The following is a 26,987-nucleotide window of genomic DNA, read 5'->3' on the forward strand; positions in this document are numbered from 1 at the left end:
GGGGTATGTGGCGAGGGGGGAGTGGTTCAGCGAGGTCTGAATGGATGCAAATCACGAACACCTGTTTCTCGTTCTAGTGATTGGCACGGAGACAGGATAAGACGCCGTGAGAAGCAGGAGTGTGTGAGAGAGGGGAACTGCTGACTGAGACCCAGCGAGTTACTTGGACTGAAGCCCTTTGTGGATTGTGTTTACCGAACCTGGAGTGAAGCCCTTTGTGGATTATTTGTGTTGATGTTATCGTGCGTTGCACGGCCTTTCTGTTGAACATTCATTTCAATAAAAACTCAGTCAGCAGTTGTTCGCTGTCCCTGTCCTCTTCCTTCCCATACACGAACGTGAACTGTGTTACAAGTATATTTTGCCACAACCATTTTCTAAATGACCCTGTTATAGCAACCCAAATGGTAAAATTCAACTTTGTTTTGATAATTATTGATCTAGAGAGTCCAGAGAATTGTCAGGCACTGATTTTGTTCCGATTGGGCAAAAACCTAGGACTAGTTCGCAAAAGTAGGGTTTTCACATAATCATGAATATTTAATGAACGATTTGATTGACAGCATTGGTTCTTCAGGCAAAGTTGTTCAGAATGAGGAGATCTATCAAATGATATTGTGCGGATCTGTAAAAACACCATGTGATTACAGAGGCTTCAAACTTGTTAGCGCCAACTAGTGGCCGATATATATATATATATATATATATATATATATAATCTGTTACGTTTTAAAGAAACAAAACATGTAAGTCTATTATATATATATTGTGGGAACCATGGACAAATCAGACAAATAAATCATTCAGATGATTCTTTCAAAACATAACTCTAATTCAGAATCGGAATTCCGGCTCCAGCCATCTACAGGAAAATCCTTGCTTAATTACTTTTATAACCCCATCCTTCCGAGCAGAAGTGACGAACTGTGACACCAAATGGTCATCCAAGAAGATAAAGAGTCTTTGATCACCAGATCAAAAGAGAAAAGAGAAACAATGCAGGCCCTTTTGGTTTCTCTAAGGGACCTAACCTAACTTTACAGAAAAACCAATGAAGACTGTTCTACAACTAAAACTGCATCAAAATTGTTCCAAACAATTTTAAATGGATTTATCAAACATATTTTAACTGAATACATTTTAAATTGTGTCCACAAGTACTACCTGTAACCAGTTTTGCTTTAGAACACCCACAATCCATGTAAATGTGTTAACTCTTGAATGACTGACTGAAAGTATGCCTTATTTGGACTTGATTTAATTCTTTTCCTCTTTTCTAAATCCTGACTTGAATGAAATCTGTTTAAAATGTATCATATTCCATTTAATAGAAATTATGTTAAAATGGCACTCTGCTAAAGCAGAGACGGGAAGTAACACCTATGTTTTATTGGGGGCAGAGAAAAGCCCTTTTGAAACAGGACGATATCTGATTGGCCAAAACTCCTCTGAGGTGTGACAAACAACTAAGTTTAAATAGTCATATTGCAAGAGAAGACTAGTTCAAGTAGAGAACCAAGACAAAGACAAGAGTACCAAGAACCATGGAGTAACAAGAAGAACAGACAAGCAGCTCATTCAAGCCATCCAACTTTCACTCACTTTTCTTTTCTTTTACTAAATTTTCTTTTCCGCTGAACGTCTCGTGTTTCTAAGTTTTTCCGCAAAGTTCAACCAACGACTTCTGCTGCTTCAGCTTTAACTCCAGCCAAGACAAAGAGACTTCCTTTCCATTTTTCAGCAAGCTCAAATGTGATTGGTTTCGACCTAACCACTATCTGGACCTGAAGAGACAAATCATCGACTTGGAAAACCCTTCTCTGCACGCCGACAAGGGAAATTCACATTTAAAGTCAACGCAAGCAAGTACCTCCAGATTAAAACTGAACTGGTGCATTTAAATTAATGATTCATGGTTCGTTCAGGTCAGATCTTCTGAAGTGCATAATTTTGCTAGGAATTTATCATATCACTCTCTCTATTAAAACTCTTTCTTTCTCATTTCCTTTCTTACTGCAACGTGTATGAATGAATGTGTGTGTGTGTATATGTGTTAGTTTGTGTTAGATTAGTTTGTGTTATAATAAATAAAATCTCTTGTAGATTTTTAAAAGAAAGTGTCTTGTATTATGTGCTCCTAAAATTCAATGTCTTAAACTGGATCTTAAAGTTACCGTGCTCTAATCAGTGTTTTCACGATTGTTGGATATTCATATCCGCTACAAGAGCTTATTACGGCTCGAGAAAATGAACGCTGGACGACACATTTGCTCGGTCGTAAACTAAACAACTCTTTATAATTCCCTACACATATTTCATTTGAGCTCAGGGCCGTGCACAGACCTTTTGAGGGGCATGTGCTGAAACTGAAAAAAAGGGCAACCCCCCCAAAATAATAGTCTCACAAGCTTTATATCTATTCACTATTAATGACAGTTATATATATATATATATATATATATATATATATATATATATATATATATATGAGAGAGAGAGAGAGAGATAGAGAGATAGAGAGATAGATAGATAGATAGATATACAGGGTTTCAGGGCTTCTTTAAAAATTATTACAACAGCAATCTTCTGTGAGCCATGTGTTTGAAGATGTTTGACTTCACTGTGATCCAGGGATGTCCCTCTCATCAAATTAATACACACACATTACATTCTGCATTATAAAATATAAAGAAGCACAGTGACCTGATGATTCTGTAATGTTTTTTAGTTCCTACAACATTACTGTAGTAAAACCATGTTTTACTACGTTTATACATGTGAAGAGCGGGGAGTATACAATACTAGATTAAAATTATCTAGCGAGCAAATACATATTAACATAGTAAACATTAACCATACTGTGTGACCATATATAATACGATTAAATGTTAATGAATTAAGTGTATGCAGATAGCCATCATAAATCAAAGAAGAAATTCCTTAGAAATGTATTTTACCTAGCTGACGACGGGGATCACTCAGTCGCTTTTTTGTCAAACTCAAATGCAGTTACGCCGGGTTTTTGACCAGCGAATATGTGCAAATGTGCAATTTGTCCGTCATTAAAACGATGGCATCACATTAGGCTACGTGTTACGTCGTCATCAATAGGTTATGAGCGCTCAATTTTTCCTGTGGTAAAATACGTTTGGCCAAAATCTCAATTTATAAAAGATGTAATACTACTGTACTGTATGCACAGGCTATTTAAGGCTATTGTAGGCTATTGGTATCGGCTATGACTTAGAAGGCAAATGCTAGCCCCCTCCCTCTCTCTCCGCCGCCGGTCTCAGGCCTCAAATGCATAAAATATGAAACTTTATAGACATACTAATGTTTCTTTCGTAAAGACAACGTTGTAGCCTACTTATTCAAACAACAAGATATTTATTTACCGTAGCAAGACGTTCAGCTGCTCTGCTGTGGAACTTCAGTTCGCTGCACTCAGGGGGCGGAGTTAAGAGGTTTGACTGACAGTTTGAGCGGATCCAAAAAGATTTTGTCACAAGCTCTTTTTAATACCTTTATTAGGCTAAATATATTTGTAAATTTATTGATTTTTTTCAAGAAAATTCATTGATTTATTCAAGAAAATAAATAAATAAAATAAAACGTCCAAAAAAAAGGGCACTTTGGAGTGTAAGGACAAAAAGGGCATGTGCCCTGCACAGGTTGAGCCCTACCTGTGCACGTGCCTGTTTGAGCTCATTTTACTTCGTAGGGTGTGTTTTCCGTACAATATATTTATTTATTTATTTATTAGGCCTACATGTTTTGTTATATATATATATATATATATATATATATATATATATATATATATATATATATATCAGTGGCGGCTACTGGTCTGTCAGAGAGGGGAAGCTCATTTTCGGCCTACATCATAAAATTGTCTATTTATTTAAAAGTAAATTCTGCCCTACGTTCCTTTTCAAGAAAATGGTCTGTGAGTCACACTGTGACCCTGTCGTACCAACTAGGAGTCTTTTCAAGTGACTTGACCAGTGTCCTCTCAATGGCCAGCAGAGCTAGGCTGCTTAATGAATGAATGAATGAATGAAGGAAGGAATGAATGAATGAACGATCTAAAAAAAAAATATTAAACTCTGTAAAACTGAAACAAGGAATGTGGTGTATAATTGTGTGAAATGTATGATGAAAATCAAGCAATTTCGCCAAGCAAATATCAAAGAAATAGGTTGCAGCAGTTTTTATTTCGACTGAACTTGAGAAATCCGTGATGGGACTGAGCGCGAATAGCTTCAGTGATTCCTTATAGTACAGAATCGCTGTCAGTCAAAAGGAGATGCAGTCTTTCGACAGACCCTCCAATCATCACGCAGAAGCTCGGAGTCCGGGCCAGCCCACTCCCCATTCACCCCCAGAGACGCTGAGCGTCCGTGGGCGGGACATAATCGCAGCGTTTATCCAATGACCGTCTAGTTTCGAAGCGCTGAAAAAAACCGTTCAAAGCAGCCCCATTGAAGTCAATGGACGCTGGGCTTCAATAGGGAAATGCACTGTGACGCTGCGGGAATGTATGTATGAGAAGGAATCGAGTCAGCCGACCTACTATATGTAACTGATTCTGAACGAACTCGTCTTTGAGATGAACGTTTTCTAACGCATTTTTAGTCAATAAAATGTTAATACAATAGTACATATTTGACCATTAATTTTGTGACATTATAAGGGAAGCCGAGCTTCCCTTGCAGTCTTAAAGAAATCGCCACTGATATATATATATACGGTTTGAGGTTAACTGCTGGAAGGTGTGCAGTAAAACCGTTTAATGCACAGGTAGTTCCAGTCAGTTTGATTACAGTTCGAAATTAATCCGCTACTATAAACATTGGTAACCATAGTAACACAGTTACACTTGCAAACAGAGTGAGAGACACATATGAAAACGTTTATTTAGGTAGGCTAAATGGATGATTTTTGCATATCGTTTAATTTGTATGGTGAATATAGTAATTTTGAGAAATGGGCCCAGGCACAAGACGAAATAGATGACTTGGAGAAGACGTTGAATGACAAAAAGCGGCACAAAGAATTAACACCGGAAGAGCTAGATAAGATCGAAGATGGTAAAATGTTCATTATGTCCTCAGTTGTATATTGATGTAATGCTGTACTGTTCTGTATTATGCATATGTGTATGCCACAAGGGGGCACCAAAGTATAAGCTACAGAAGACGCGTTCGCGTTATTATGTTTGTCCCAGTTGATTTACGGTTGTCACTTACTGAAGGCTATCTGACCGTGAGAATGATGTGTCGGCAGCTAGAAAAATAAAAATGCCAAGAACGGCTAAAGATGATTAATCTCTATCGTCCACTTTTTCCCCTCCGAATGCAACGCTAGCTGCAACAATAGTGTAGTACAACTCAACAGAAGACGACAAAGATGAGGTCAATACGAAAAAGACAACTAAATTCTGAATTCTGAATCAACTAAATTGATTCAACACTGTTGCTTTAAATCTGGGTGAAGGGAAGCACCTGGGGGTGTGTCTTGAGGGAGAACGTTCGGGGTCATGTTGTTGGCTGGGGGATGCGTTGCTAGTGGTTAATAAAGAAGTGTTCATCTGCAGTAATTGCTTATTTGCGGTCATTTTACAGAAACCGTAACCTATCAAAAGAGTCTTTCGTTCTCCGGCAAGACGAGAATGGGAAAGAGTACCTGACCCTGGCGCATAACCCAGAGACAAAAAACCACAAGGATCCCACTGCATCGGATAGGGAAAATTTACGAGGATTTATGTTTGCGAGCCCCGGCGACCCACTTTGTCCCGTGGACAGCTTCAAAAAAATATGTCAAAGTGTCCATAAAATGCCGGAGCATCCCTCTGTGCAAACTCGAGCACCGAAGTGTGGTTCACCAGGGAGCCGACCTTGGTAATATGCTAAAAAATATTTGTGAAGAGGTTGGTAATAGATATTTCGTTTTTGCCCATGAATTTAAACTGTGTTTATATTATTTTCCAAATCTAAATTGTATACTTTAAATTCTTGTTGTTCAGGTGGTGGAAGGTATCTCACAAATGTACACAAACCATAGTTTGCTGAGCACTGCTGTTGGACGACTCTCTGATGCAGGACTACCCTAGTGAAAAAAAAGTATACTTTATTGTATTTTAAATATATTCCCTTTTTCTATAGTACACTGCAAATATACTAACAAAAAATGTACTATCATTAAATATATAAAAAGTATATTAGTATCATATTTTCACAATGCAACTTTTAACACACTTTAAAATAATTGTACTTTAGTATATTTTCTAAAAAAATATATTTTAGAAAAATATACTTGAAGTGTAAGTTCAGTTTATTTTTTAAAAGTGTATTTATTTGCACTTTATAAAAATATATTTGAGGTATATTTTAAGTGTGCTGAAAATGATCATTGTAACAATGCACTGAAAGTATATTTAAAAAAATACATTATTTAATATCCTGAAGTTGTAGTGTATCTAATGTTAAATTTGAGTATATTTTTTAAGTTTACTTCTTCATCCTTGGAATTCATTATATTACGTGTGCTATTTATTTCAGTATGAATGCATTACAAGCCCATTTAGTATATGCAGTGTAGCCTATACAATTTCCAAATATGTGTAAATGTTTATTAAGTTTACACTGGCAGAATCATTTTACAATCGTACACACAAATCTATATTAAACAACACACCAGCAGCACAAGTAATGCGAAAAAATATGTAGAGTGGTTAAACTTATCGGAATTCAAATGTCTCTTCAACTTGGTCTGTGACCAATCAGATTTCCCAGCTAGCAGGGAACGTTCTCAGAACTTTGGCTAACATTCTGTAAAGGTTTTTTAATGTTTTAAAGAAAACATTTGAATGTAATGTTCAAAAAATGTTTTAAGAATGTTTTTAAATTCAGAAAATGTTCCTATAATGTTAAGTGCAAACAAATCTAGAACATTTTCCCTGCAACATTTTGAGGATGTTGTTGAGGTAACATTATATAATGTTGTCAATAAAACATTCGCACAATGTTTCAATAAAACAAATGAAGAACATTCTCTCAGCAACATTAGGAAAACGCTATAAGAACATCACTGAGGTTTGAGGTGATGAAATGTTCTGTATAAAATGTTCTTCTAATGTGACGTATTAACAAATCTAGAACATTTCACCTGCAACATTTTGAGGATGTTTTGAGGATGTTATTGAGGTAACATATTATATAATGTTGTAAATATAACATTCGCACAATGTTTCAATAAAACAAAAGAAGAACATTCTCTCAGCAACATTAGGAGAACGCTATAAGAACATGATTGAGGTTTGAGGTGATGAAATGTTCTGTGTAAAATGTTCTTCTAATGTGACGTATTAACAAATCTAGAACATTTCACCTGCAACATTTTGAGGATGTTTTGAGGTAACATATTATATAATGTTGTAAATATAACATTCGCACAATGTTTCAATAAAACAAAAGAAGAACATTCTCTCAGCAACATTAGGAAAACGCTATAAGAACATCATTAATGTTTGAGGTGATGAAATGTTCTGTGTAAAATGTTCTTCTAATGTGACGTATTAACAAATCTAGAACATTTCACCTGCAACATTTTGAGGATGTTATTGAGGTAACATATTATATAATGTTGTAAATATAACATTCGCACAATGTTTCAATAAAACAAAGGAAGAACATTCTCTCAGCAACATTAGGAGAACGCTATAAGAACATGATTGAGGTTTGAGGTGATGAAATGTTTTGTATAAAATGTTCTTCTAATGTGATGTATTAACAAATCTAGAACATTTCACCTGCAACATTTTGAGGATGTTTTGAGGTAACATATTATATAATGTTGTAAATATAACATTCGCACAATGTTTCAATAAAACAAATGAAGAACATTCTCTCAGCAACATTAGGAAAACGCTATAAGAACATGATTGAGGTTTGAGGTGATGAAATGTTTTGTGTAAAATGTTCTTCTAATGTGACGTATTAACCACGATAGAACATTTTACCTAAACATTTTGAGGATGTTATTGAGGTAACATATTATATAATGTTGTCAATATAACATTCGCACAATGTTTCAATAAAACACATGAAGAACATTCTCTCAGCAACATTAGGAAAACACTATAAGAACATCATTAATGTTTGAGGTGATGAAACGTTCTGTAAAAAATGTTCTTCTAATGTGACGTATTAACAAATCTAGAACATTTCACCTGCAACATTTTGAGGATGTTATTGAGGTAACATATTATATAATGTTGTAAATATAACATTCGCACAATGTTTCAATAAAACAAATGAAGAACATTCTCTCAGCAACATTAGGAAAACGCTATAAGAACATGATTGAGGTTTGAGGTGATGAAATGTTCTGTGTAAAATGTTCTTCTAATGTGACGTATTAACAAATCTAGAACATTTCACCTGCAACATTTTGAGGATGTTTTGAGGATGTTATTGAGGTAACATTATATAATGTTGTCAATATAACATTCGCACAATGTTTCAATAAAACAAAGGAAGAACATTCTCTCAGTAACATTAGGAAAACGCTATAAGAACATGATTGAGGTTTGAGGTGATGAAATGTTCTGTGTAAAATGTTCTTCTAATGTGACGTATTAACAAATCTAGAACATTTCACCTGCAACATTTTGAGGATGTTATTGAGGTAACATATTATATAATGTTGTAAATATAACATTCGCACAATGTTTCAATAAAACAAAGGAAGAACATTCTCTCAGCAACATTAGGAAAACGCTATAAGAACATGATTGAGGTTTGAGGTGATGAAATGTTCTGTGTAAAATGTTCTTCTAATGTGACGTATTAACCACGATAGAACATTTTACCTGAACGTTTTGAGGATGTTGTTGAGGTAACATTATGTAATGTTGTAAATATAACATTCGCACAATGTTTCAATAAAACAAAGGAAGAACATTTTCTCAGCAACATTAGGAAAACGCTAAAGAACATGATTGAGGTTTGAGTTGATGAAATGTTCTGTGTAAAATGTTCTTCTAATGTGACGCATTAACCATGATAGAACATTTTACCTAAACATTTTGAGGATATTTTGAGGATGTTGTTGAGGTAACATTATGTAATGTTGTAAATATAACATTCGCACAATGTTTCAATAAAACAAATGAAGAACATTCTCTCAGCAACATTAGGAAAACGCTAAAGAACATGATTGAGGTTTGAGGTGATGAAATGTTCTGTGTAAAATGTTCTTCTAATGTGACGTATTAACAAATCTAGAACATTTAACCTGCAACATTTTGAGGATGTTATTGAGGTAACATATTATATAATGTTGTAAATATAACATTCGCACAATGTTTCAATAAAATAAAGGAAGAACATTCTCTCAGAAACATTAGGAAAACGCTATAAGAACATGATTGAGGTTTGAGTTGAAGAAATGTTCTGTGTAAAATGTTCTTCTAATGTGACGTATTAACCATGATAGAACATTTTACCTAAACATTTTGAGGATGTTGTTGAGGTAACATATTATATAATGTTGTCAATAAAACATTCGCACAATGTTTCAATAAAACAAAGGAAGAACATTCTCTCAGCAACATTAGGAGAACGCTATAAGAACATCACTGAGGTTTGAGGTGATGAAATGTTCTGTGTAAAATGTTCTTCTAATGTGACGTATTAACAAATCTAGAACATTTCACCTGCAACATTTTGAGGATTTTGTTGAGGTAACATATTATATAATGTTGTAAATATAACATTCGCACAATGTTTCAATAAAACAAAGGAAGAACATTCTCTCAGTAACATTAGGAGAACACTATAAGAACATCATTAATGTTTGAGGTGATGAAATGTTCTGTATAAAATGTTCTTCTAATGTGACATATTAACAAAACTAGAACATTTCACCTGCAACATTTTGAGGATGTTTTGAGGATGTTATTGAGGCAACAGATTATTCAAAGTTGTAAATATTCACTAATTTTTTATAAATATTCACTATTATTCATTCCTTAAATTGAACAATCTCAGAACTAACATTATATTGTATTATTAAACTTGAGTTCTCAATGTACTATTGAAATTAATTTCTGCACAATTTAATGTTTTCTTTTTTTCTACAATTGAAGAGTTCAGATGCAAAAGCCTGTGCATGTGGCATCTGAAATTTTCTTCTTAAATTAGCATTTTTGTCAAGCTTGTATGTTTAGGTTCAGTAAATTTCACTTTAATGGCAATTAATAGGTCCTTTTCATCGCCATTAAAGTGTAATAAGCTTGATAAACATGCTTGTTTTATAAGAAAATTTCAAATGGCACTTAAAGGCTTTTGCATCTGAAGTCTTCAATTATTATTGTACATAACTGATATAGCATTGTATTAGCAACAATTTCCTTCACTGTTTTGTTTCTTTACGCTTTATTAAAAGAAAAAAAAAAGAAAGAAAGAAACTTCCCCCCAATGTTCAAGACATGGTTAGCTTGGTTTATGTAAGAATGGAGAATATACAATATTGCCACAATGTTCCATAATAAAGGAGTAACATTATCAAAACAACATTTGTAAAATGTGGATATTATTTCAGATTGTGATGAAGTTTGGGCCAGATCATCATTACATCTGGCACTTCTGTTTTGGTTCTGGGTCTGGCTGGCATCATGTTTTAACACCATTGTGTGAAACTGCATTGGGCTGAACTAAAAAGAAACAACATATAATAAGATACAAAATATAATAAGAAACAAAAGATGAAATGCATTATTTTAGCTGAACACTGGCTTGACTGCAAAAGTGAGATGAATTCTGGGGGAAGGGAAAGTCTCGTATTTGGCTGAACTGTTGCGTGAACGTGTTTACCATAGGGCAGGGATGGGCAACTTTGATATTGACGAGGGCCAACATTTTTTCTCCTTGATACCTGGGGGCCAGATTACTAATCCACACTCGCACCTTTTACACTGTCTTACTCAATTTACTTTTTACTAAGGGAAATTTATGTATAATTAATGTCATTTGTTTTAAAAAGATTGTATTAACTGTAGCCTAAATGGGGAAACTTTGTTTTCAGTTGGCAAGCAATATTAAAGGGATAGTTCACCCAAAAAAAATTAAATTCTGTCATCATTTACCTACCCTCAAGTTTCTGTTGAACAAAGAAGATATTTTGAGGAATGTTTGTAACCAGATTGCTTTGGGTCTAATACTATGGAAGTCAATGGTGCCCCAGAACTGTTCAGTTTCCCACATTCTTCAGAATATCTTCTTTTGTGTTGAACAGAACAAATACATTTATACAGGTTTGGAACAACTTGAGGGTGTGTAAATAATGACATTTTTATTTTTGGGTGAATTATCCCTTTAATATCTTTATTAACAATATTAAAATCTCAATGGCATTTTCTGTAAATTTGCAACAAACAAATGTAGCTACAGTTTATATTTGATTACAAGGTTAGAGAACATTTTCAACTCAGCCTCGTTAAAAAGTGCTTATTTTAAAATATGACAATCTACTGGGTTTTTACAGGAGACGAGAGGCGCTGATTGGGCCATGGTAGATCGACGGGTAAATCCACCAATCACAGCGTGCTTTTCTCGTGACGTAGGAACATTTGAAATTGACGAACAGCGCGAATGGTAGTTGAAGAAATTGGCGCAAAATGTCCCTGGTCTGATTGCCTTTTTGACGGAAAAAGCGAGTACGGACTCGTTCACAAACAGAGTAGCGGCAGATACAGAGTTGTGATGGAGGATGTTTTACCCGCTGGGACAGTTTGTGGCCCAAACAACAGAACTGTCTCCTGGTCAACGGAACTCTGCCCTCAACAATAAATACTGGAATGTAAGTTTTTAAATGTCTTTTTCAGTTTACATCTTTCGTTTTTCCTTTACGTATACACTAAAATCCGTTAGATCTTTCTTAGAATGACATGACAATTACATTAATTGTGGGTGTATACTGCTTTAGAATAACAGCTAACTTTTAGATTTGTTTTCATTCAGAATCCAGACGGCCTACTTAAATATGGACACTGATGATGCAACAAAAAGTCTTCATTTACAACAAAGGTACTTTAATCCGTCGTTATGCAATATTGTGTTCTATATGAATACGGATACTGTACATTTGCTACTTAAAAGTGTTTATCTGATTATTTCTTTTGAACTTAAATAATAATATTTAAAGGGACTCTATGTAAGATTTTTACTTGAATAAATAATAAAAATACCCCAATATGTTTGCAGATATTGAGGAAACATGCTAAGTTCACCTACTTGTTTCTCAGAAAAACATTGCTACAGCCAGATATTCTATTTTGAAAATGTGCGTTCCGTGTCGGAATGTCTGTTTTTGTTTTGGTCTGTGCGAAACCTCGTGCTGCAGTTGATCCAATCCGGTTGTTAAGTCTGACGTCACGCGGCAGCACTTCCGGGTCCAAACGCTCTATCTCATACCACAAGAAAACAACAAATGATGCTAATATACATACACGATGTGGTGTAATACTACAAAAAAATATATAATTATAACCTTTATCTCCATACCAAAATTCCAGATGGCCAGACAATGATTCATCTTTTATAAATCGTTAAAATATTAATATCTGTGACGCTGCAAGCACGGAGACTGTTGTGTAGACTGTAAGTATTTAAAATGTTTAACTTTTTAAAATGATTGATGTTTAAAATGAATAAATAGATCATAAACGGCCGTCAATGGCATTCTCAAGTGAAACGAGTCGAGGCTTGGACCCGGAAACGGCGTTCCTTACGTCACGACTTAACAAGCGGATAGTATTTCGACATCACAGGTTGCCAGTTGGCGGAAAACACCGCGTATTGCAGCCACGGAGACGAGCAAACAAACTGGGTCAGAGAATCAGGCAATAACGTCAGCTGCGCGTTCTCGCTCTCTTCTCTGTCACGGTGAAGTGACACACACCCGCGCGGGCGCCTCCTCTCTCTCTCTCTCTCTCTCTCTCTCTCTCTTTCTCGTCTCATTCGCTCCGGTTAAATAGTGTTTGTATAGCGCATAATTTTAGTCATTCCCGCAGGTTTCGCAGTCACACAAGCGCGCGCACTACTGATCTATATTAGTGAAGCGTACAAGCCACGCTCAGTCTCAAACAGAGACACAATTACCAAAATATGCGCCTTCCTGCGCTTAAACTGTCAAATACATACAAAAGTATGTCAAAACCAGAGGCACAGGCAATCTTGGCGAGTACACAGATAAACACTGTCAGTTTTTAATCGTTAAATAGTTAAGAAAGTGAACCCATGTTGTGTGTAGCAGTATTGGGTCTGTTGAACACCGTTCATAAACTCTTAAAGGGACAGCAGTCCAATATTCCTGCTGCTGTCAGTCATGTTAATCAAAGAACAAAAGACAAAGAAAATCACTTTCTGCTCTTGACTGAATACGTTGTATAACTTTAATGGTAAGAATTATTTGCAATAAAGACTACAGAAATTAAGGTAACCAATGCAAAATAACACAATGCGTTATTTTACATTTGATTACTTTCATTTCTGTAGTATTTCTTACCTGAATAAAAACCCAGTTAACCCAAAAAACGTAGTTTCATAGCTCTCTTTATTCTATTGCATTTATTTGAGCTGTTTATATTTTTTTTTACTGACTTTTACTTGTTTTTTTTATGAAAATAAAACTCTGCATTGAAGAAAAGTAGATTTTTGTTTGTATATGTTGTTATTTATAGTTCTTAGAAAGAAAATCATAATCGGCAAAAATTGGTATCGGCCGATCACACTAACAAAAATCGGAAATCGGAATCGGCCAAGAAAATTGCAATCGGTCCATCTCTACTAAAAAGCCTCTGAATCCATCTAAATATCTCTATGAACAACAGCATCAAAACTCATCAGCTTACAGTGTTTGTTTCCTCAGCTTTCATTGTCAATTGCGCTCCCTATTGTTGCTGGCAACCATATGCTGTAAAAGCTGGCAACCCGCGTCTTTGAACGAGGGGGCGGGCCAAACAATATTTTGAATTTGGACTGCAGTACCTATTTTGAACACTGGGTGTCATTATTACATAGAGCCCCTTTAAGTAATTCATAAAGATATGTTGAAATGGGAAAGATATGTTTTAATTTTTTTAGGTACTTTGGGGCTGACAGACAGCCATCGTGAAGGACACAATCTGGCAAAAATTTACCTGCAGAAGTGAATGGAGTTTTGTTGTAAATCTTAATAAAATGTCCTTTAGAAACAGTTTGTAGTAATTATTTACTAATATTTTCAAGAACAAAATTATGTTGGTTTAAGAAATGCAACATATTGTTAACCTATTTGAACATTATTATTATTAGGGGCCAAGCACCGAAGGTGCTTAGGCACCTATTGTTATTGTTGGCGTTCCGTACGCTTATTAGGGGCCAAGCACCGAAGGTGCTTAGGCACCTATTGTTATTGTTGGCATTCCGTACGCTTATTATTATTCTTCTTCCGTTTCTTCTTCCGCTCTTGAAGTCTATGGCAGCCCATAGAACCGCTTGCGGGAAAGTTGTGAAATTTGGCACACTGTTAGAGGACAGTCTGACCTTTGTCCATAGCAAATTTGGAGTCTCTAACTCAATCCCTCTAGCGCCACCAGCTGTCCAAAGTTGCACTTATGTTTATGTTAATAACTTTTGAACCATAAGGGCTAGAAACAAAATTCCTTTTTCCTCTGATTCTTTAGGTCAAGTCGAATCGATGGCACCCTATGACGTCATTTTCCGTCATGAAATTTTTTCCGCCATTTTGAATTTTCTGAAAAACGTACTTTTTCGAACTCCTCCTAGGCCGTTACTCCGATTTTCACGAAAATTGAACCAGATCATCTTCAGACCATGCCGACAAAAAGTTATGGAATTCAAGTTGATTCCTCAAACCGTTTTCGAAAAACACGTGAACAAATTGTAAGTAGTTCTTGCGAAAATAGACATAAGGCTGTTTCTCCGCAACGCTTTATCGTATTCAGACCAAACTTGGTACCTGTCATCACAAGCATGACCTGAGGCAACATGCAGCGTTTCGGCGCAGCGCCACCTAGTGGTGCGGAGATATGAAAAATTGATATTTTTCCTTTTAACTTCTGATGGCTTTGGCCAAAAATCATGAATTTGGTCTTGTTCGATTTGGGGCATCATGCCGAATCAAATGATATCCAATTTTCCCATATCGGACATTTTGGCTGTCAGCCATTTTGAATTTTGTGCTAAAATGCTGTATTTTATGAACGCAGTAGCGTATCGTTATGAAACTTGGTAGGGGTCATCAGCACAATGCCCTGAAGGAGCCTGAGAAGTTTCGGACCATCGCCACCTTGTGGTCAAAAGTTAGAACAAAATTTACAAAAATGCTAATAACTTTTGACTATATTAACCGATTGTAATGAAACTGGTCTCTGTAGATTCCTTGGGTCATGCTGAGAACATAGATATCAAATCTGCTATAGTCAGCTGAACTTCCTGTCCGCTGTATTGTTTTTCTTTAAAAACGTACTTTTTCAAACTCCTCCTAGACCGTTGCTCCGATTTTCACCAAAATTGAACCGTATGATCTTCAGACCATGCCGACAGAAAGTTATGGATTTGAAGTCGATAAGTCAAACAGTTTTCGTATACCAGAGCAAACAATTTGAGATATGATGCAAAATGACTCTTGAAGCTGTATCTCTGCAATGCTTTAACATATTCAGACCAAACTTGGTACGTGTCATCACAAGCATGACCTGAGGCATTATACAGTGTTTCGGCGCAGCGCCACCTACTGGAGTGGAGATATGAAAAATGGTTATTTTTGGCTTATAACTTCTGATGGGTTTGACCAAAATTAACAAATTTGGTATGGGTCATCAGGACAATGCCCTGAAGGAGCCTGAGAAGTTTCGGACCAGCGCCACCTTGTTGTCAAAAGTTATAATGAAATTGACAAAAATGCTAATAACTTTTGACTATATTGACCGATTGTAATGGAACTTGTCTCAGTAGATTCCTTGGTCATGCTGAGAACATAGATATCACATTTTCCATAGTCAGCTGAACTTCCTGTCCGCCATATTGTTTTTCTTTAAAAACCTACTTTTTCGAACTCCTCCTAGACCGTTGCTCCGATTTTCACCAAAATTGAACCAGACCATCTTCAGACGATGCTGACAAAAAGTTATGGATTTCAAGTCGATAAGTCAAACCGTTTTCGTATAGCGGAGCAAAGAATTTGAGGCATGATGCAAAAACGACTCTTGACCTGTATCTCTGCAATGCTTTGACATATTGACACCAAACTTTGCAAGTGTCATTGTCACCTCACTCTGAACATACCGCAACAATTTGGACACAGCGCCACCTATTGGTCGAAAGTGATAAACCAGTAAATCCTCATTTTTGATCATTTTTCAGCTCGTTTGTCTAGAATGATCTCAATAGGTCTTTAATTGCTCACTGTTGCAGTTGGTCTGATGCTCCCAGCTGTGTTGGCTGGCTTCTTGTGCCGTTTTTGTGCTTGGCCCCGTAATTGCTGCTTGCAGCTATATTTAGGGGCCAAGCACCGAAGGTGCTTAGGCACCTATTGTTATTGTTGGCGTTCCGTACGCTTATTATTATTCTTCTTCTTCTTCCGCTCTTGAAGTCTATGGCAGCCCATAGAACCGCTTGCGGGAAGTTGTGAAATTTGGCACACAGTTAGAGGACAGAATGACCTTTGTCCATAGCAAATTTGGAGTCTCTAACTCAATCCCTCTAGCGCCACCAGCTGTCCAAAGTTGCACTTATGTTTATGCTAATAACTTTTGAACCATAAGGGCTAGAAACAAAATTCTTTTTTCCTATGATTCCTTGGGTCAAGACGAATCGATTGCATCATATGACGTCATTTTCCGTCATGAAAATTTTTCCGCCATTTTGAATTTTCTGAAAAACCTACTTTTTCGAACTCCTCCTAGGCCGTTAGTCCGATTTTCATGAAAATTGAACCAGATCATCTTCAGACCATGCTGAAAAAAAGTTATGGAATTCAAGTCGATTGCTCAAACCGTTTTCGAAAACACACGAACGAATTGTACGTAGCGCTTGTGAAAATAGAAGTAAGGCTGTATCTCTGCAACACTTTATCATATTCAGACCAAACTTGATACATGTCTTCACAAGCATGACCTGAGGCACCATGCAGTGTTTCGGCTCAGCGCCACCTACTGGTGCGGAGATATGAAAAATGGATATTTTTGCTTATAACTTCTGATGGGTTTGTCCAAAAATCATAAATTTGGTCTTGTTGGATTCGGGGTATCATGCCGAGTCAAATGATATCCAATTTTCCCATATCGGACATTTTGGCCGTCGGCTATTTTGAATTTCGTGCTAAAATGCTGTATTTTACGAACGCATTAGCGTATCGTTACGAAACTCGGTATGGTCCCCAGCACAATACCCTGAAGGAGCCTGAGAAGTTTCAGCACTGCGCCACCTTGTGGTCAAAAGTTATAACAAAATTTACAGAAATGCTAATAACTTTTGAGTATATTAACCGATTGTAATGAAACTGTTTTCAGTAGATTCCTTGGGTCATGCTGAGAACATAGATATCAAACTTTCCATAGTCAGCTGAACTTCCTGTCCGCTGTATTGTTTTTCTTTAAAAACCTACTTTTTCGAACTCCTCCTAGTTTGTAATGAAACTGGTCTCAGTAGATTCCTTGGGTCATGCTGAGAACAAAGATATCAAATTTGCCATAGTCAGCTGAAATTCCTGTCCGCCATATTGTTTTACTTTAAAAACCTACTTTTTCGAACTCCTCCTAGACCGTTGCTCCGATTTTCACCAAAATTGAACCGTATCATCTTCAGACCATGCCGACAAAAAGTTATGGATTTCAAGTTGATAAGTCAAACCGTTTTCGTATACCAGAGCAAAAATTTGAGATATGATGCAAAAATGACTCTTGAAGCTGTATCTCTGCAATGCTTTATCATATTCAGACCAAACTTGGTACGTGTCATCACCAGCATGACCTGAGGCATCATACAGTGTTTCGGCGCAGCGCCACCTACTGGAGTGGAGATATGAATAATGGCTATTTTTGCTTATAACTTCTGATGGGTTTGACCAAAATTCATAAATTTGGTATGGGTCATCAGGACAATGCCCTGAAGGAGCCTGAGAAGTTTCGGACCAGCGCCACCTTGTGGTCAAAAGTTATAACAAAATTGACAAAAATGCTAATAACTTTTAATAGGTCTTCTAATTGCTCACTGCTGCTGTTGGTCTGATGCTCCCAGCCATGTTGGCTGGCTTCTTCTGCCGTTTTTGTGCTTGGCCCCGTAATTGCTGCTTGCAGCTATATTTATTATTATTATTATTCTTCCGCTCTTGGAGTCTATGGCAGCCCATAGAACCGTATTGGTAAAAAGTTGTGAAATTTGGCACACAGTTAGAGGACAGTCTGAACTGTGTCCATAGCCAATTTGGAGTCTCTAACTCAATCCCTCTAGCGCCACCAGCTGTCCAAAGTTGCACTTCTGTTTATGCTTAATAACTTTTGAACCGTATGGGCTAGAAACAAAATTCTTTTTTCCTCTGATTCCTTGGGTCAAGCCGAATCGAATTGCACTATATGACGTCATTTTCCGTCATGAAAATTTTCCCGCCATTTTGATTTTTCCGAAAAACCTACTTTTTCGAACTCCTCCTAGGGCGTTACTCCGATTTTCACAAAAATTGAACCAGATCATCTTCAGACCATGACTGCAAAAAGTTATCAAAAGCTTTTCGATAGATCCATCCGTTCTCGAATAGGGCACAAATGAATTCGACCGAAAGCTCGCAAAATCACACTTAAGGCTATATCTCCAAAATGATTTATCGTATTTTGACCAAACTTCATACATGTCATCACAAGCATGACTTAAGCCAACATGCAGTGTTTCAGTGCAGTGCCACCTACTGGTCCGGAGATACGAAAAATGGCTATTTTGGCTAATAACTTCTGAATGGTTTGTCCAGAAATCATAAATGTGGTCACGTCAGATTCAGGGGCATCATGCCGAGTCGAATGATAACCATTATTACCATATCAGCCATTTTGGCCGTCGGCCATTTTGAATTTTGTGCTAAAATGCTGTATTTTATGAACGCATTAGCATATCGTCACAAAACTCGGTATGGGTCATCAGCACGATGCCCTGAACGAGCCTGAGAAGTTTCGCACCAGCGCCACCTAGTGGTAAAATCAAATATTCAAATGCTTATCACTATGAGTGTGGTCAACTTATTTTCAAAAGAGTCATGACCTTAGACTCCTGAATCCCTGCTGAGTCCAACGATACCAAACATGCTAGGTTTCGACTTATGGTTTGTCCGCCATGTTGAATTTTGCGAAAAACCTACTTTTTCGAACTCGTCCTAGACGCTGTCATGGTCTGATTATCATGAAAATTGAACCAGATCATCTTCAGACCATTCTGGCAAAAAGTTATCAAAAGCTTTTTGATAAACTCAACCATTCTCAAAAAACACGCAAATTAATTTAACGCAGAGCACCCAGTTTGGACTCATGGCTGTATCTCTGCAATGATTTATCATATTTAGACCAAACTTCGTACAAATCATCCCAAGCAAGACCAGAGCCTACATGCTGAGTTTCGTCGCAACACCACCTACTGGTCTGGAGATTCAAAAAAGCCAAAATAGCCATTATTTTTGCTTATAGCTTCAGATATGTTTGTCCAAAAATCATAAATTTGGTCTTGTTAGATTAGGGGCATCATGCCGAGTCGAATGATATCCAATTTTCCCATATCAGCCATTTTGGTTGTCGGCCATTTTGAATTTTGTGCAAAAATGCTGTATTTTATGAACGCATTAGCGTATTGTTACGAAACTCGGTATGAGTCATCAGCACAAGGTCCCGAAGGAGCCTGAGAAGTTTCAAACCAGCGCCACCTAGTGTTTTTTTCATATGTTTATAACTTTTGATCTGGTTGACTTATTTTCACGGGAGTCATATCCTTAGCGAGTGTCATTGCTACCTCACTCTGACCATACCACATTAATTTGGTCACAGCACCACCTATTGATCAAAAGTGATAAACCATTAAATCTTTATTATTGACTGTATATATCATTTTTCAGCTCTTTTGCCTAAAATGATCCTAATAGGTCTTTAATTGCTTACTGTTGCAGCTGGTCTGATGCTCCCAGCCATCTTGGCTGGCTTGCTGTGCCTTTTTTGCTTGGCCCCGTAATTGCTGCTTGCAGCTATATTTATTATTATTCTTCCGCTCTTGGAGTCTATGGCAGCCCATAGAACCGTATGGTAAAAAGTTGTGAAATTTGGCACACAGTTAGAGGACAGTCTGAACTGTGTCCATAGCCAATTTGGAGTCTCTAACTCAATCCCTCTAGCGCCACCAGCTGTCCAAAGTTGCACTTCTGTTTATGCTAATAACTTTTGAACCGTATGGGCTAGAAACAAAATTCTTTTTTCCTCTGATTCCTTGGCTCAAGACGAATCGATTGCACTATATGACGTCATTTTCCGTCATGAAAATTTTCCCGCCATTTTGAATTTTCCGAAAAACCTACTTTTTCGAACTCCTCCTAGGCCGTTACTCCGATTTTCACAAAAATTGGACCAGATCATCTTCAGACCATGACTGCAAAAAGTTATCAAAAGCTTTTCGATAGATCCATCCGTTCTCGAATAGGGCACAAATGAATTCGACGAAGAGCTCGCAAAATCAGACTTGAGGCTATATCTCCAAAACGATTTATCGTATTCTGACCAATCTTTGTACATGTCATCACAAGCATGACTTGAGGCAACATGCAGTGTTTCGGCGCAGTGCCACCTACTGGTCCTGAGATATGAAAAATGGCTATTTATGCTAATAACTTCTGAATGGTTTGGCCATAAATCATAAATGTGGTCATGTCAGATTTGGGGCATCATTCCGAGTTGAATGATATCCATTATTACCATATCAGCCATTTTGGCCGTCGGCCATTTTGAATTTTGTGCTAAAATGCTGTATTTTATGAACGCATTAGCATATCGTCACAAAACTCGGTATGGGTCTTCAGCACGATGCCCTGAACGAGCCTAAGAAGTTTTGCACCAGCGCCACCTAGTGGTAAAATTAAATATTCAAATGCTTATCAATATGGGTGTGGTCAACTTATTTTCAAAAGAGTCATGAAATTAGACTTCTGAATCCCTGCTGAGTCTAACGATACCAAACATGCTAGGTTTCGACTTATGGTTTGTCCGCCATTTTGAATTTTGCGAAAAACTTACTTTTTCGAACTCGTCCTAGGCTGTTGGTCTGACTATCATGAAAATTGAACCAGATCATCTTCAGACCATTCTGGCAAAAAGTTATCAAAAGCTTTTTGATAAACTCAACCATTATCAAAAAACACGCAAATTAATTTAACGCAGAGCACTCAGTTTGGACTCATGGCTGTATCTCTGCAATGATTTATCATATTTACACCAAACTTCGTACAAATCATCCCAAGCAAGACCAGAGCCTACATGATGAGTTTCGTCGCAACGCCACCTACTGGTCTGGAGATTCAAAAAAGCCAAAATAGCCATTATTTTTGCTTATAGCTTCAGATATGTTTGTCCAAAAAGCATAAATTTGGTCTTGTTAGATTAGGGGCATCATGCCGAGTCGAATAATATCCAATTTTCCCATAGCAGCCATTTTGGCTGTCGGCCATTTTTAATTTTGTGCAAAAATGCTGTATTTTATGAACGCATTAGCATATTGTTACGAAACTCGGTATGGGTCATCAGCACATGGTCCCGAAGGAGCCTGAGCACTTTCAAACCAGCGCCACCTAGTTGTTTTTTTTTCATATGCTTATAACTTTTGATCTGGTTGACTTATTTTCACGGGAGTCATATCCTTAGCGAGTGTCATTGTTACCTCACTCTGACCATACCACATTAATTTGGTCACAGCACCACATATTAGTCAAAGTGATAAACCATTAAATCTTTATTATTGACTGTATATATCATTTTTCAACTCTTTTGCCTTAAATGATCGTAATAGGTCTTTAATTGCTCACTGTTGCAGCTGGTCTAATGCATGCCGAGTCAAATGATATCCAATTTCCTTTATTGGCCATTCTGAAATTTGTGCAAAAATGCTGTATTTTATGAACGCATTAGCGAATTGTTACGAAACTCAGTATGGGTCATCAGCACAATGCCTTGAAGAAGCTGTTCAAGTTTCAAGCCAGCACCACCATGAATGTGGTAATAGCGCCATGTATTGTAGAAAATTGATAACCAGTAAATCTTTATGAATTTATAAATATAACAGAGTGATGATTTTCAGCTCTTTTGCTTAAAATGACTTAAATAGGTCTTTAATTGCACACTGTTGCTATTAGTTTGATGATTTCAGCTATGTTGCCTGGTTTATCTGCTTTTCATAATTTTTTTTGTCCATTGTTTTTATTCTATGACTAGCTTGATTGAGGACCCCTTATATTTTTTAGTATTATTGGTATTATCTAAATGCACTGAGTCTACTGAATAAGAACTGAACAGAGCTGAAGTATAACATAACTTTTTTCTGCAGAACAGCTTTATACATATCATGAAATAATATAATAGCAGGAAGTGAAATTAACAATGAACTGATCAAAATGTATAACTTTACTGTATTGTTAAGGTGAGTTGACTTGAGGCAGCCTTAAATCGTCAGATATGGAGCCTGAGTGTCATCTACTAAAAAAAGTTTGGTATTGCACCCAAACAAAATGTTACTGAAAGCTAATTGTTGAAATATTTCAACCTAAAATTTAGAATGGTGTTTTTTGTTTTTTTCATTCTTGCAGTTTAAGAGTAAAACATGATTGCAATAGAATATTATAAAAGATAAGCAATTGTATTTTTACATTTTCATTTTCAGAACTTAGACTTCTATAAGTTATTTTATTTAACTTTTATCATTTATTTCACTTCTAAAATAATTTGACAAGTGTGTTCTTTCGAACAAGAACCATTGGTCTATATTTCAAAGCATTCTTGAATTACAACTATTTATGTTTTAATAGAGCATTTTCATGTCTAATATATATTATGTTGAAACAAAAAAGTGTCTATTCATTTTAAATGGATAGCAATATATTCAATCATGTCTGGCGAATTAAAAAATATGTTTTACTATGTTTTATAAAGGTTAAACATGTAATGATTTATCAACATTTGATAAATTTGATGGAGAGGACACTATACTCAAATCAATTACATATATGCAATTTTATATGCACTTAAATGGATGGAAACTTATTTATATATTCTAAAAAAAACAAAAAAACATTAAGCTTAAAAGATTTTTTTTGATGTGACTACCTCTAGTAAGTAACATTAATATAACAGTTTTTATTCTGTAATTAAAAAATGGCTGATAGGATTTGCAAGTTATACTCATTAGGGGTTTAATTCATCTTTGGTAGTTGGACCACTATTAACAAAACATTAGTAACCTAGCTCTGGTACTTGTCAGAGAAAAGTTTTAATATTATGTAGCGTAGGTTAGTTGGATAATATAGAAAAAATGTTTGTGCATTTTTAGAAAAACAGAAACTCTGAAAATTGCTTGAAAGATATATATTTTTAATCAGAAAATATCAAACCACTTCTTTTTGGTTTCTTTGTATTTTGTTTAATGTCAAATACATCAATGATTAAAGTGGAGTAGGCAGCTTTACAATATGTGCACCACAAACACCTAAGGTAGAAGATGAACATTAAAATAAACTATGAAAAGCATTCAACTAAATATTACCATACATCAATAACGGGTAAAACAGTAAATATATCATATATTTAATTTTATTAAAGACTCCTGTTATTGTAGGTACTAGTCTAACAACAGTTCAGTCCAATGAATATTAAATTACGAAAAGAGTAAAAAATATTCAAAGGTAAAAAACAAAAACAAACTTAAGGCATGTCAATTCTCAGAATAAGTGGAAACATTTTATTAAGTAGTTGTTGTGCAGATGTAAATAGGTTTGGTTTTGGCAGAGTAGATCTGCAAGTACATAGATCTGCTCTACTACACCAGGAAAACACAGAAAGGAAACAGCTGCTAATGCAAAACTAGTTGCTCCATAAGAAAGGAGGTGACAGTGGTTAACAGCAAAAGACGTCTGTAGCATATCTAGAAATGTGATACTGGGATGGAGGATGGCTAAGATAAATGCACAGTGTAATGCTGCCTATCACAGACAGAAATATATATTGTACTTGCTTAGATAGTACTAGATAGTAAGAAAAATCAGACTAGCTGTAGTACTGGCTGCAAAACAGGCAATCAGCAATACATGATAATCATAATAATCATAATAAATAAATAAATAAATAAAGAAAGAAAGAAAGAAATAAAAGCTTTTCATTTATTGCAAAAATTATGACAATTAATAGAATTTATTAACAATACGTAGCACTTCTGTATTTAGAAATTGTTTCAATGAATGAAAACAGACTAATAAAGAAAATATAAAAAAAATGTATTATTAATTACATACATTGATAAGGAATCAAAAAAGAGAATAAATATATAGTAATAACAATGAAATAAACCAGACATAGAGCATAATAGGCAAACAAAGAAACAAACAAACAAACAGATGATAACACAGTAGAAAATACGCAACAGCAAAATGGAACAGTGAGATGCCTTAATGGAGCCAAAGAGAATGCAAAACAAAGAAGATCCTTAAGTAGTCCAGACCAGTTCAGAAACACAAAAAGAAACACCAAGGCAGAATTAGGACACATGACAACAATAGTGGAGTATGAGAGATAAAGGGCTACATTGGTGCCAAACAGTTAAAGTCTGCAGGCACCGTCTAGTGTTGCAAAGTAGATGTTGACAGATGATATGTCGTGTGCTCATAGTCCTACAACACAAAAGAATAAATTTCTGTTGGTTATTGTAGTTGTATGCAATATTAAGAATATCAACAAATAATATGCATATGACAAAAAAGCATTTATGAATAATAGTTTCCTCACAGCAAGTCTTTGTAAGTATGAATGTTTGTTTTGTTTTTTTGAGAAAGAATGGCAGAGTGGGATACCTTCATGGAGCTATAGAAATGCAGACTCAAGGTGGAGTAGGTGGTGCAAACCAGGTGAAGCTGGAAAGACAAAAGACCAATGTGGAGTCATGCAAACTAGAGACCAATATGTAGTTAGACGGTTGAACAAGTAGAGAGTTAATGCTGCACCAGAGGACCTAGGTGTAGCTGGAATATTTCCAGACCAAGGTGGAGTTGGTGGAAAGTACAAACTTAAATCTGGAATGATGGAGGACCTCAGTGAAGCCAAATGAAAGGAGGATGCAAGCAAACGCACTTTTGTAAAAGGAAGCTGTTGCACAAGTTTTGTCGTAATTACTCAAATGTTATGTTATATTTACTAGTTCAGATGTAACAAATCATTATCTAACACTTGGACTATAAAACATCAGTACTTACACATGTCTGAGTTTGCAGATGCTAACGCCAACCTTCCCCTCCATCCTGCCCTCCATTATTAGGATGGTTGCTGTCCATATTTTTTAGGGATCGGCTATGCCCCTGCCTTCATCTTCAGGCAGGAAACGCAAAGTCAGGATGTCAGCTACAGACAGGGTTTACACCAAAGAACCTTATTTTGTGATATTTTGCTTGCTGATTAATAATAAATTACATTGTTTCTTTATCTTACCTCCTGAGTCTTTCTGGTAGAACTAGAAGGTGACAGATGACATGTAGTGTCTGCATAGTCCTACAACACAATGCAACAAAATGTTGTTGTTTACTCTGGTTTTATGTGATGTTAGGAAGTTTAACATATAAATTAAAAACATATGCAAAACGGTATTAACAAACAATAAATGTATTTATATCAAGTGTTTCAGAAGATAGTTTGTTCAGTAAATATGGCAGACTGAGATATTTTGATGAAGTTATACAAATAGATACCAAAATTGGAGACTTAGGCAGTGCAAATCACGGTGAAGTTGAGAAAATGGAAGACCAAGGTGGAATCAGGAAGGCTGAAGACCAAGAGAGAGCCAGAGATCTGGAGCACCAGTCTGATGCTGCTGGATTTAAAGGCAAATGTAAACATGAACTGAGCTGGAACAAGTGGAAGCGATAAAGATGTCAAAACTGAATACATGGAGGACTTTAATGTAGCTAAAGGATTGGATAGCGCAGACATAGTCATTTATAAAAACTCAATTTGTTAACATCAAATCTTTGATCAAAAAAAAACAGGGGAAAAAAAGGAAATATTCAATAGTAATTGAGATACCTTGATGGAGCAAGACAGATGAAGAACCATTGTGGAGCCTTAATTGGTGCAGAGTAATGCATAGCCAGGGAGACAACAATTGAAGATGGAGTCAGGAACACTAGACACCAAGATGAAGCCCAAATGTTAGAGAAGCAAGGTGATGCTGGTGGATCTGAGGGTCAAGGTGCAGTTGGAAGATGTGCAAACCAAGAAGATGCCATTTCGAGTGGATGATAATGGAGAAGCTGGACAGATGAAGGACCCTAGGGAAGCTGTTTGAACATTGGAGGATGCATACATTGCCAATGGTTCGGAAGTCCATTATGGAGCCAGGAGGATGACACAGTTAGGTGGAGTCTGGATGTGGGACCCAAGTGACAGGCTAGAGTAGAGCCAATATAACAAGGAGCCAAGGTGTAGCCAATACCAACAGAAACCAAAGCAAAATGAAATGAAACTAAACTAAGTAAAACAATTAGTAACAATGAAATGAATAAACTAAGGAGTTTTAATACATAGAGATTATGACAAAGTAAACCTGACACAAATGATCAAAATGGCAAACCAAGAAAACACATCAGAACACACTACAAACATGTGCAACTCACACAGAAAACCGGAACTAAATGCAAAAATAAACTTA

At 36.2% G+C, this 26,987-nt stretch overlaps 2 long non-coding RNA genes across 5 annotated transcripts; one reads left to right on the forward strand and one right to left on the reverse strand.

Annotated features, from left to right (window-relative positions):
* The first annotated feature begins 4,556 nt into the window (after positions 1–4,556).
* On the forward strand, positions 4,557–14,354 carry LOC125269320. 2 transcript variants are annotated; one of them, XR_007185078.1, is made up of 7 exons: positions 4,557–4,924; positions 5,000–5,093; positions 5,628–5,932; positions 6,029–6,125; positions 11,551–11,865; positions 12,027–12,092; positions 14,151–14,354. It is a non-coding gene; the product is annotated as an uncharacterized LOC125269320 (long non-coding RNA). The 2 variants fall into 2 exon arrangements; XR_007185077.1 differs by having other exon boundaries at positions 4,557–5,093; positions 14,151–14,352.
* A 10,148-nt stretch (positions 14,355–24,502) lies between these two features.
* On the reverse strand, positions 24,503–26,924 carry LOC125268245. Of its 3 annotated transcripts, none has more exons than XR_007184853.1 (6): positions 26,363–26,924; positions 26,029–26,147; positions 25,772–25,831; positions 25,540–25,684; positions 25,141–25,200; positions 24,503–24,960 (listed from the first exon to the last, which is right to left on the reverse strand). It is a non-coding gene; the product is annotated as an uncharacterized LOC125268245 (long non-coding RNA). The 3 variants fall into 3 exon arrangements; XR_007184852.1 differs by having other exon boundaries at positions 25,540–25,651; positions 26,029–26,150; XR_007184851.1 differs by having other exon boundaries at positions 26,029–26,150.
* Between the last annotated feature and the right edge of the window lie 63 nt (positions 26,925–26,987).

Source organism: Megalobrama amblycephala, linkage group LG5, assembly GCF_018812025.1.
Source record: "Megalobrama amblycephala isolate DHTTF-2021 linkage group LG5, ASM1881202v1, whole genome shotgun sequence".
NCBI classification, from domain to species: domain Eukaryota; kingdom Metazoa; phylum Chordata; class Actinopteri; order Cypriniformes; family Xenocyprididae; genus Megalobrama; species Megalobrama amblycephala.